This window comes from Ictidomys tridecemlineatus, chromosome 14, assembly GCF_052094955.1.
Source record: "Ictidomys tridecemlineatus isolate mIctTri1 chromosome 14, mIctTri1.hap1, whole genome shotgun sequence".
NCBI lineage: Eukaryota > Metazoa > Chordata > Mammalia > Rodentia > Sciuridae > Ictidomys > Ictidomys tridecemlineatus.
In genome coordinates, this window is record NC_135490.1 from 47,515,401 (window position 1) to 47,526,540 (window position 11,140).

Below are 11,140 nucleotides of genomic sequence, written 5' to 3' on the forward strand. Positions count from 1 at the left end.
TAGACCAGGTAAATGCTGCCTATGCCTGCATTACCTGCTGGACCCTGACCAGGAACCGTCAGCTAGTGGGAGAACAGAAACAAAGTTACAGTCCCCTGCCAGGGAACTGGGACTCTCATTGCTGCAAAGCAAATTTCCCTGACATCTACCTGCATATTGCTGTTTTACCTCATGGTGACCAATACCAACCTAAGGTGAAAGAGTTTGTTATTGTCTGGTTGTTCAACAAAAAAAGAAAAGCACAGGACTGACCTTGGGTCTCCTATTTTTTTCTTTTTAAAAAATTCTCTTGTTCTGCTGAGGATGGAATCCAGGGCCTCACACATGCCAGGCAAGTGCTGTGCCCCTGAGCTCCACCCTGGTGCCATCTTCTCTTTCTTTATGCTCCATTCAATTGTCAGAAGAATTGAGTCTACTCTGCATGTTGGTGCTGAGGTCTGGGCTTTTTAAACTTTTAATTTGGTCTAAAAATGTCTTTGGGTGATTTAATCACTTTGCTTGATCAACCTCTGTGTGCCAGGCACTATACTAGGTGTGGAGTACAGAGTGACTAGGCCAAATCCATGCTTCCATGGAACTTGATGTTAGTAGGATCATTATAGCATCTACCACAATGTTACTGTGAAACTTAGAATACAGTATGTCTTTTAAAAACTGCAGTGCTGAGTATTGTAATATTGTTGAGGAAATTCGCAGATTTCACCAGGCATTACCTTGTTGTGGTCTGGGAAGTCTGAGTAATGTAAAGTTGTTACTTTTACTATAATAAAAATAGACATTTAACAGTTTATATCTGAACCCTGGAACTTCAGGGATGCTTGTGGGTTTCCTGTCTCCAGGTCATACATACAGTCCTGTGCTTATTCAGTACAGGTTTGGAGACCCTTGAAGCCTCTTCTATAATCATGAGAGCCAGTGCTTCATAGTCAGTAGGCCAATTCTGAGTCTCTGGGTCACATAAATGACACATCCCTATGGTGCTGAAATTCCCCCAATCAGTTAATCTGCATTGTTTTCCAAGTGTTTTTATACTATTTTGAATAGGATAATTTTCCTAATTTCTTTTTTAGTTCATTCTTTATTGGAGTATAGAAACAAAATTGATTTATGAGTGTTGTGTTTGTATCCTGCAATTTGATGAGATCATTTGTGTTCTAAAAGTTTTCTAGTGAGTTTTTTTTTTTGAGGGGGTGGGGTGGGGTGGAGGGTATTCTATAGAATCATGTCCTCTGTAAATGGAGCTAGTTTTAGCCATTCCTTTCCTATTCATATCCCTTTAATTGCATTCCTTTGCCACATTGCTCTAGCTAGAGATTAAAGGACATGATTTGTTCAGCTCTGTTTATCATTCAATAGTGAATTTGGTTGTTTGGTGTTTTATTCCATTATAATCTGATAGATTGCAGGGTATTATCTCTACATTTTGTATTTTCTAGGAGTTTCTATGTGTACTAATAGAAGTAGTGAATGTGGGCATCCTTGTCTCATTCTAGTTTTTAGAAGAAATTCTGTAGTTGTTCTCCATTTAGAACTATGTGGGCATTGGGTTTGTCATGTATAGCTTTTACAATGGTGAGGTTTGATTCCTTCATTCCTGTATTTTCTAGTGTTTAAAGCATGAATGGATGTGGTATTTTGTCAAAAATAGATGGTGCTTCTATTTGGATAATCATGTGTTCTCATCTCTGTGTCTATTTGTGTGATGAATTACATTTATTGATTTCCATTAGTTAAATCAATTTTGCATTCCTGGGATGAAACTCACTTGGTCATGGTGCACTATTTTTTAAAATATATTTTTATATGGGATTTAGCAGTATTTTATTGAGAATTTTTGCATCTATGTTCATCAAGGGTATTAGTCTGAATTTTTCTTTTTTTGATGTGTCTTTGGATTTGGTAACAGTGTGAGATAGGCTTCATTGAATTAATTTGAAGAGTTCTCTCTTTTTTAACTTTCATGAAATAATTTGAGGAGGACTGCTATTGGTTTTTCTTCAGAGGTTTGGTAGAAATAGGCTGAGCATCCATCTGGTCCTAGGCTTTTCTTTGTTGGTAGAGTCTTGATGACTTATTTATTCTCATTATTTGCAATAGATCTGTTTAAATTTTCTATATCCTCTGGTTCAATTTGAGTACCTCATGTCTCCAGGAATTTACTGATGTCTTTAAGATTTTCTAGCTTATTTGGATATAGATGTTGAAAAATAGACTCTATTTATGCTCTGTTTCAGTAGTGTCTATGCTGATATTTCCATTTTCACCATAGATTTTATAACTTTGCATGTTTCTCTCTGTGTTAGCTTGGCTAAAATTTACCAATTTTGTTTATTAAAAAAATTAATTCATTTCTTTTTCAATATTTTGATTTTATCAGTTTCATCTTTGATTTTTATTATTTGTTTTCTTTTGCTGATTTTAGTGTTTTTCTCTAGGTCCTTAAGATGTAATGTTAGATTATTTGCTTAGTAGTAAAAGAAATAAAGAGTAAAGACAGAACAATGGAATTTGATTATTTGTAAGAAAAACGAGAGACATAGAAACAAAGGGAAATAAAAGATTTGAAACAGAATACAAAGTCAATCAAGAATATGCTAATTGAAATCTTTAACCCTCAGAAACAGATAATGGATAAAATAACTATGTTTAACAACGGCACAAATGAAGAAGCAAAAACATGTAGATGTGCAAGTGTATAAATATTCATCATGCATCAATCAGTACACTGAGAAAAGCTAAAACAACAACAAAAATAAAAACCTGGATTGTTACTGAGATTATGTGCTTGTTGTCTGTTCCAAAGTGTATTTCCATATCTCAGTTTCCCTTCTCCATGGAATGGCATGGGAAGCTGTGAGAAGTGCTGTCAGCTGCATTCCCATGATAAGGGTTATGCTGCATTGTACAAGATGTACTCAGGGAAGGCAGTGAGGTCCAGTTTTTGCCCCAATTGTTTTATTCCATGGGGAGTTAATGGGCATAAATAAATCAATGCACACCTCATACTATACCCCACTATTCTCCTCAGGGCTACATTCATGGGACAGGGAAGCCAGTCCTTTACTATTCTGTACTTCTAGGGCACTGTTCTTTCTGACATCCTGAGGTTTGCTCCCAAGCACCAAGCTCCATCACTCCTGCTCAATGAGATTTTGAATCCACTGCCACTGGTTTGGGGCACTGCTGTGTCAAGGGAAAACAGGAGGATAGGCTCTCTTTGGCTTATCTGACTTGCATTACCTCCAGGAAAAATACTGTCCATGCCAGGAATTTTACTGATTTGCTAGGCTCAGTTTAGGTCTTGTGGCTGGTGTCTGCCAGATTTATGTATCAAACTGAGCCTCAACACATGGATCTAAGTTCTCAGTCTGAGTTGGAGCCAATGCAGTAACAGATGTTTAAATATATCTCCAGCTTCTGCTACCTGTACATAGCAGGAAGACCGGTGGTGACTTTTATTCCACAGTTTAATGAGTAGAATAACTTGAGCCTTCCCAGGGCAGACTTGACCCCTGGCCCTAGATTCTGCATTCCAAGACTGTCTGCAGCACTTGTCTTCTTATTATTATTATCTTTTTTAGTTTTAGGTGGACACAGTATCTTTATTTTATTTTTACATGGTGCTGAGAATTGAACCCAGTGTCTCATGCATGCTAGGCAAACACTCTACCTCTGAGGAATAATCCTAGCCCCTTGTCTGCAGCACTTTTTAGTCTTTTCCATCCTCATGTACTAATTTCCCCCAGTCACATCAGAACCTAAGCTCTAGTTCTGTTTCTCATCTTCGTCTGATGCACCCCCAATTCCCCAGTTTTCAAGGCTCTCTGTCCAATATTGAGTATCAGGGGCATGCTTTAATCCCCACCTCACAGAGAAGCAATTTTCTCACTCTCTGCGTCCCATGTCATGGAGCTGTGAGAAAAGCCACTTCCTGATTGTCTTCCCTTGTTTGACACTGATATCTTTATGCTATTTTCTGTGACAAAGATAAGGTTTTCTTTCTTTTTACAGCTTTTAGTAAATATTAAGGTTATGGGACCAAAAATTTACTTAAGTATCAAACTTTTATAATTCCCATGTTTATTCCTTGCATTTGATAAGTAGAAAGTGGGAGACATAGGAATTGCTAATGCATTCATTAATTACATGTCAAAAATACAATTAATATTAATTCTAAAAATTTCTCCAATATGGGCCTGAAGGAATATTTTATAACAAAACATCAGTGTCATAACCTTTTAATTTTTTTGTTTTGATTAGAAATATATTTTAATGTTTTCTTTAATAGTGAAATAAAGTTCTAAAGTTGACTCATTAAGAAGATATGAATTTATAGATTTTAAATTAAAAAAATTTCTATTAACCAATTGGAGAGTGAAAGTAAAAGGATTTGTTGTGTATTCTAGTCTGGGACAGACACCACATTCAGTTAACACTTGTTTCCTAAAGTTGTCTTATAAGCACTTTGAAAGTACCTGTGCTATCATAACCTGTTAATTACTAATAAAGCAGCTGTCATTCATAGAGGTTGACTATTTGTCCCATATTTGCCTAATTATTAAGTTTCATCCCTGTGTTTACACTGTAGTCTTACCTGGCTGACAACTTCATGGTGTTCTTCCACTGTTCAGGTTGATACCAAGATTTTTCATTAATTTTTTATCATCAATTTAGAAAGTCAAAGGCAGTTGTGTGCTAATTCTGATATATATTTTACCTGAGAAGCCAGGTTATAGTCCAAGATTTTCTCCTGACATTGACAGTTCCATTGGTAACCATTTTTTTTAATACAACAAAGCTTTTTTTTTGGAAAATCTCACAGAGCTATGGCCACATGGTTTCTAATAAACAAGATAAGGCAAGTGCTGTAGAGAAATTATTTTTCTGGAAGTGAAAAATAACATTATTTAGAAAATGTTGTATTAATTATATTAATCCTTAAAGGAAATTCTACTTTCTCTACTTTCTGACTTTCCAGTTAGTTTCTCTTCATTTAATATCCCTATCCACTTTATGAAGACTTTTACTTTTATACTTTTTTTTCTTTTTCTAGGACTATAATCTTTTATTTAATTTCTATTTGTATTTTCTGTTTTGTTTTCTTTGTGTTTCTGTTTTGTCAATTGAATACTATTTTTTTTTCTTTTGACAGAATCAAAAGTTCAGAGATTTCAGAATTTTAAGGAATTTTAGCAACCATCTAGTTTTTCAGTATGTGTTTGACATGCTGGCCAAATGACAGTTTTGAGGATGAGCCTGAAACTTAAATATATTAAAGGGACTTTTCTGGTATAAACAATGATGACAATGAGATTTGAACTCCAGTTCCTTAATTCTGAGCTCAATACCTTTTCTTGTTATCATTTTATGGTGAATGTTTTCATAATAGTTTCAGGATTGACTATAGGTACCCAACTAAAAAGGACAAGACTAGAATTTTTAAAATGAACACAGTTATAGAGGATCAAAATTTAACTAATAAAGGAAAGGGCTATTCTGAAGAGTAATAACACTGTGTTTGGTAGGAATAAGGGTTTTTAAAAAGAGAACAAAATTTTGAGGTTTATGATCAGTTTGATGGGCACAAAACAGGAATTAAGGACATAGAATATTAAAAGCTTTCTATAAAGGCATATTAATACAAAATTTAGAGGAAGTTCTAATAGCTTGTATTTTGCCTGTTTTCAACTAAATGATGCAAGAATGGATTAGAGACTGGTGAAGCAGGCAGTAGAATTTGTTAGAATACATGGATCTATGGCCCAAAGCAGGTTTCCATTCGTCTTCACTTTCTTTCCAACTTGCTGATGTCCTTACAATGTACATGTAGTGCTGGGTACAGGAATGATTGGCAGGAAAAGTTATTACAAAACTTCAGTTGAGCAGATGATAAGGTATTTACACAGGCCACTGATTGAGACTCCATTTAGTTTAACCTTGTGTCAGGTATCTGCATATTTAAGGAATGTAGACTTCATATTTGGGGACTGCCACTGAGTTTTGCAGATGAGAAACTGGGAAATGGATTCCCAGAGGAAGGAGGACATTTACATAATAGTTAGGGAAATAGAGATACAAATACCAAGACTCTGCTTTTCTGGCAGTCTTTTCCCTTGAGTGTCTGTAAAGGTTTTATAAAGCTTCCTAGTTTATGAGGACCTGAATACAGTGGGAATGACACAGAAAAAAATCAATTTTATAACTTATTTCAATGTGTCTGACAGATGTATTCTAAATAACATATATATTCACTTTGTAACTTTCAATTTTTTTTTTAAAGTTCCAGAGAACTCTCTGCACTTTTTATGTATAAAAGGATTGGATAGTGTATTATTACTGGTGATTTCCATGCAGAAATGACATTTTTAAGCCACCTTTCTTAGTATTCGACTCCTGGAATTCCAAGAGAGGGAACTGTGCATCTTTCTACCTTGTCTTGAGTTATCAGAGGTTTGTTTCAGTTCAGGTGAAAGAAAAATGCCAGCCATTACATGGGTTTTAAGTTAAGTCTTCAAGACAAGCAATTTGCAAAACTAAATTATTATCAGGTTCTGCTGATTTATTGACTTTTTCTCTGAATTGGAACTAAGAGTGCCTTCATTGAATATTTTATAGATTCACAGCAGTAGAGGCAGAAAGAGCTAAATATGAGCTATTTTTTAAATGGAGGTCATATTTTAATTATGTCAATAAGAAACACCATTTAATAAATTATACCTTAACTTTAAACAGAGTTTATTTTAAAAAGAAAACTACTCACCTGTTTTTGTTATACATTTTTGCTCTAAAGATCTACTAATAAATCACATCTAGGTGATTGCTGCTTTGCAAGGGTTGAGAGCAACTATGAAGCTCATATTAAAGTTATCTTTTGTAAAGCTCATGTTCTTGCTCTGAATTTTGTGTTTTAAGATGTTAATGCTGAAAATGTAGCTATATTTTTCTTACATTTTATATGAAAATTTACTAAGAATCCATTTTAAAGAATTATGTTGAATTTTTTTTAAAAAAATGTTTTTTTGTATTAATGTTCTCTTAAGTACTTGGGGGTCCTGGGGACAGAAAGAAAAAAATAGGCTGAGAAATAAGGAGTAAGAAAAAAAAATTGCAGCTTTCTAACTGCAGTGAAAATATAATATTTAGTCAAGGATTTTTTAATCAGTTTATATTCCTGTGGTTTTAAATCATTTTACATGACTTACAATATCCATTCCTAAATTAATTTTTATAGAATTGTGGAATTTCCCTGGTGCCATTAGTTTGGAATGTATAATATACATTGCATATACCTTTTCTTTTTTCACTTGGACCCTTGATGTTTTGGTATCATAACATTTGAGGAGACCTATATTCTCTATTTCATTCCTTGGCTCTGTATTTATACTAAAGTAATATTGGAAATTGTGGCAACCCAGTAATCTAGAATCTATATCTTAATACTTGTATTAAGAAGGGCTTGCATATCCATACATTGAGTCTTTCCACTAAAACTTTCAGTAACTTTAAAAACTATAAGTAAATAGCAGATAGATTAGAAGAACATAAGGAAGTACTAGGTCCTGAATTAGAACAAATTATATTCTATGCTTTTATAATTATATCCTAGTATATAACTTCTATTTTGATGTATAACTGAAAAGAACTCATAAAAATTCTAAAAAAAGTCAGGTAATAAAATTTTCTAAAAATTTACTCTTCATCCAATCGAAGAATACATGACCTGTGAAAAGTAATAACCAGTTTTAGAAGCAGAAACTCCAATAATTGAAATATTTTAGTTTCAGAATTGTTGTTTATTCATTATACTTTCTTAAAATATTCATATTCTATGTCACACTCTGAAATTTCAAATTTTAGATGTTTCTATATTTACTTAAATGTTCATTGCAAAACACTACTATTTTTATAAACTATTCCAGGTTAGAAAGTATATTTGCAAATATCCTGGAGCAGCTAAAATAAGGTTAAATGTAAACAACATTTTTTGTTTTTGAATAGCTTTAATTTTATTTCAGTTATGAAGACCCAAATATTATGTGAGTAAGAAGGGTGTAATTTTAATTTGGGGGATAAAAGTATATAGTTACCGTACTGTATTTCATTTAGAATGTTTTTATGATATTATTCATAACTTAACTGAGCTCATTTGGCCTGGAAAAATGCACTTTTTCTAAAAATTGGTGTTATACACTCGGTTGAACATGAGTAAATATGGATAAAATAAATGTCTACTTGCTGAAACGTCCTATGTAAAACAATATGCATGAAATAACTAGTAATTAAGTCTATTGAATTCAAAAATATGCTTTAAGTTTTCATTCTCTATTAATATGTTGGCTGTGAAAGTTTTGAGCAAGTTATCTCAAATTGATGCTATAAATGAAGAATAAACAAGTTAGAGTAATGTCATAAATGTGTTAGTAGGAAAAACAATATCCTCCAAGCCTTCTCCAAATTTGAGTTTAGATTTGGACTTCAGATGAAAATTTGTAGTTTTTTCCTTCTTGCTTATCTTTTAAAAAACAACATATTCCACTGCCTTTTGTAACCTATGTCAAGCAAACCTTATGATGTGGTTGGCAGCACCATCTGGTTTATGAAAAGATATTGTATTGTTTTATATCTTATTGTTTTGTTAATTTAATTATATGAAGATACTGGAATAAAAATAATATACATCCCTTTCTAAAACAATAACTTACTCTAATACTTAATTTTCCCTGAAGAAAACATTCTCATTCTTCAGTGTCTTTTCATTGTGCCATCTCTGTCACTTTGGTTTGGTTATTGAGTTAATGTTTCTGTTTAATAACTCTGTGTGGTTTTTATTCATTGATATCACCCAAGAAGATGTTTTTTGTCATTTCTAATTTTTTGAAAGCAGCAAAATTTGTATAATAATTTACCTTTAGCTATTTAACACATAAGATGGACAAAACTTATACTGTTTATAAATACAATCAATCATCTTTAATAGATACTCTAAAAGCTCATGTCTTATGAGTTTTTCCCTCAAGAGGTAATTCATGCCAATATTAAGTCATAAAACACATTAAAATATTACCTATAATTTCTCATATTGTTAGTATTTTTCAAAAGTTTTCTAAATAAATATGGATATGATTTTTATTCTATATCATTCAGCTTAAAAAATAATATAATGTATTTCAGTATTTGTGTAAAAATCAATTGGAGATAAGGGGAGTGACATTTTGGAGATATCTCTGTCATGGCTCATAATCCTTACCCCATTAGTGACAGAATTTTAGTTTGAGTATACATCAGAATAGTTACTCTGTTGTACCTTGCAGTAGTGGAGAACATTAATTATTTTGTCAACTTTGGTTCTTATTATATTTTAAATTTTTTTTTCTACCTAGAACATCCCAGAAGAAGGAAAAGAATTAATTGAAGCTTCCAGACAATCCATGAATAATGGTAACATATTTGAAGACCGCCTGAAATTGTGATGCTTATTGACTTTAAATTACAGAATTTTTATATATTGTTTATGATGTTTTTACCATCAGAAGTAAAATATGACAAAAGAGTGGAAACTTACCTGTCAACAGTAAACCTACCAATCAAAGAAGGAAGTAGTTTAAACCACACTTGTGCAAGCAATCAGAATAAAGAATGATTGTCCTTCCATTCCATCACCTGACTCAAAGGTAATGTATTTAAAAAAAATTCTTCCATTTTTTTACATATCATCTTCCATAAGGACAAACATGCTAGAAAGAAATAAGGCTACAAGGTTATAGTAGAAAACAAGGATAACAACAGATGAGGTCCTTTAGTGAGTGATTAAATATCTTTTAGTCTAAGGCATCTTACTATGAGAGTGAGTAGAACATTTAAGATTACATTTTAAAAGCTCTGGTATAGTTTAGCTGGTAATGGCTTAGCATTTCTGATTCTTTTTTTTTTTTGTATTTTAAAGGTGATATCTTGTATTTCTTATATTACTCATGGTGCATAGGTTAATGTATTGCCATTTACTTTGGGACTCAAATATGTGGAATTTATTTTGTTTAGTAAAGCAAAACAAGAGTGGTTCCTTAGAATATAGCAAAGACTCTATGAGAATGTTTTTATTTTTAATGGGAAGAATTGCCTCATTGCTAATGATTATAGAGGGAATTTACATCTTGATGACACCTATTAATCAGAAATGGTCTGAACTGACTAGATCAAAACCATTAGAAAACCATGAATAAAGAGGCAGACTAAAAATAGGTTTTTCTAGCACTTTTCAATTATAAGAGCAAAGAAAGAACTTATCATGGCCTACTATTCATATACATTGTGAAAATATAATATTAAAATAATAAAGAAACACAATATAAATAAGATCCCCATATGAATAAATTTGTATGTAAAAACAGTATGCTTTATTGCAATAGCAAATTCTAGGTAAATCAAACCATAATAAAAATCTCAGGAACTTAGCTAGGACCTTTCTAAAAATAAATTTAAACCTGTTAGGGCTATTTACTTGTGAAGTGTTCTTGCTTCCCCAATGCTGAAGTATAACACCAGAGAAGCGCCCCAAGGCAAGTTTAGAGTGGAAAGTAGAAGCTTTATTAAAGGACAGTAGAAAAGACTTCTTCCCAGAAGAAAAAGGGGACCAAAGAGGTAGAATCCATGAAAGGGATTTTTTTTTTTAAACTAAGGTCTTTTTAGCTTTTTTATAGCTAAGCTCTTCTTTCGGCTATCCTGCATTCCTGTCACATTGCTGTCTTTTGTTCTGTTATCTTGCAGTGTTGGGATGTAGGTGGGAAGACCCAAAGTGTGGAGGACAGGTGGGCTGAAGGAGTAATCTGGGCAAGAAGGGCTTTTAGATTAGCATCTCCATGTTTGCTGTGAGCCTCTTCATTATAATATCCTTGGGATGGGCTCTGGGCCTTGGGGACATTTTCAATTCCCCTTATCCTGGACTCCATCCTCAATATGGAGTTCATTCTTGATTTTACTGGATATTAGACCCAATTTACCTAACTACACTAACTACCTATCTGTAAATCTGGCTCCACTACCAAGGATATGGTGAAGTATGATAGTATCCCTGAGTTCCTAACTTTAACAAAATAATAATAATGAAGAAAATAAAAATAAAAGAATGTTAAAATAAAAATTA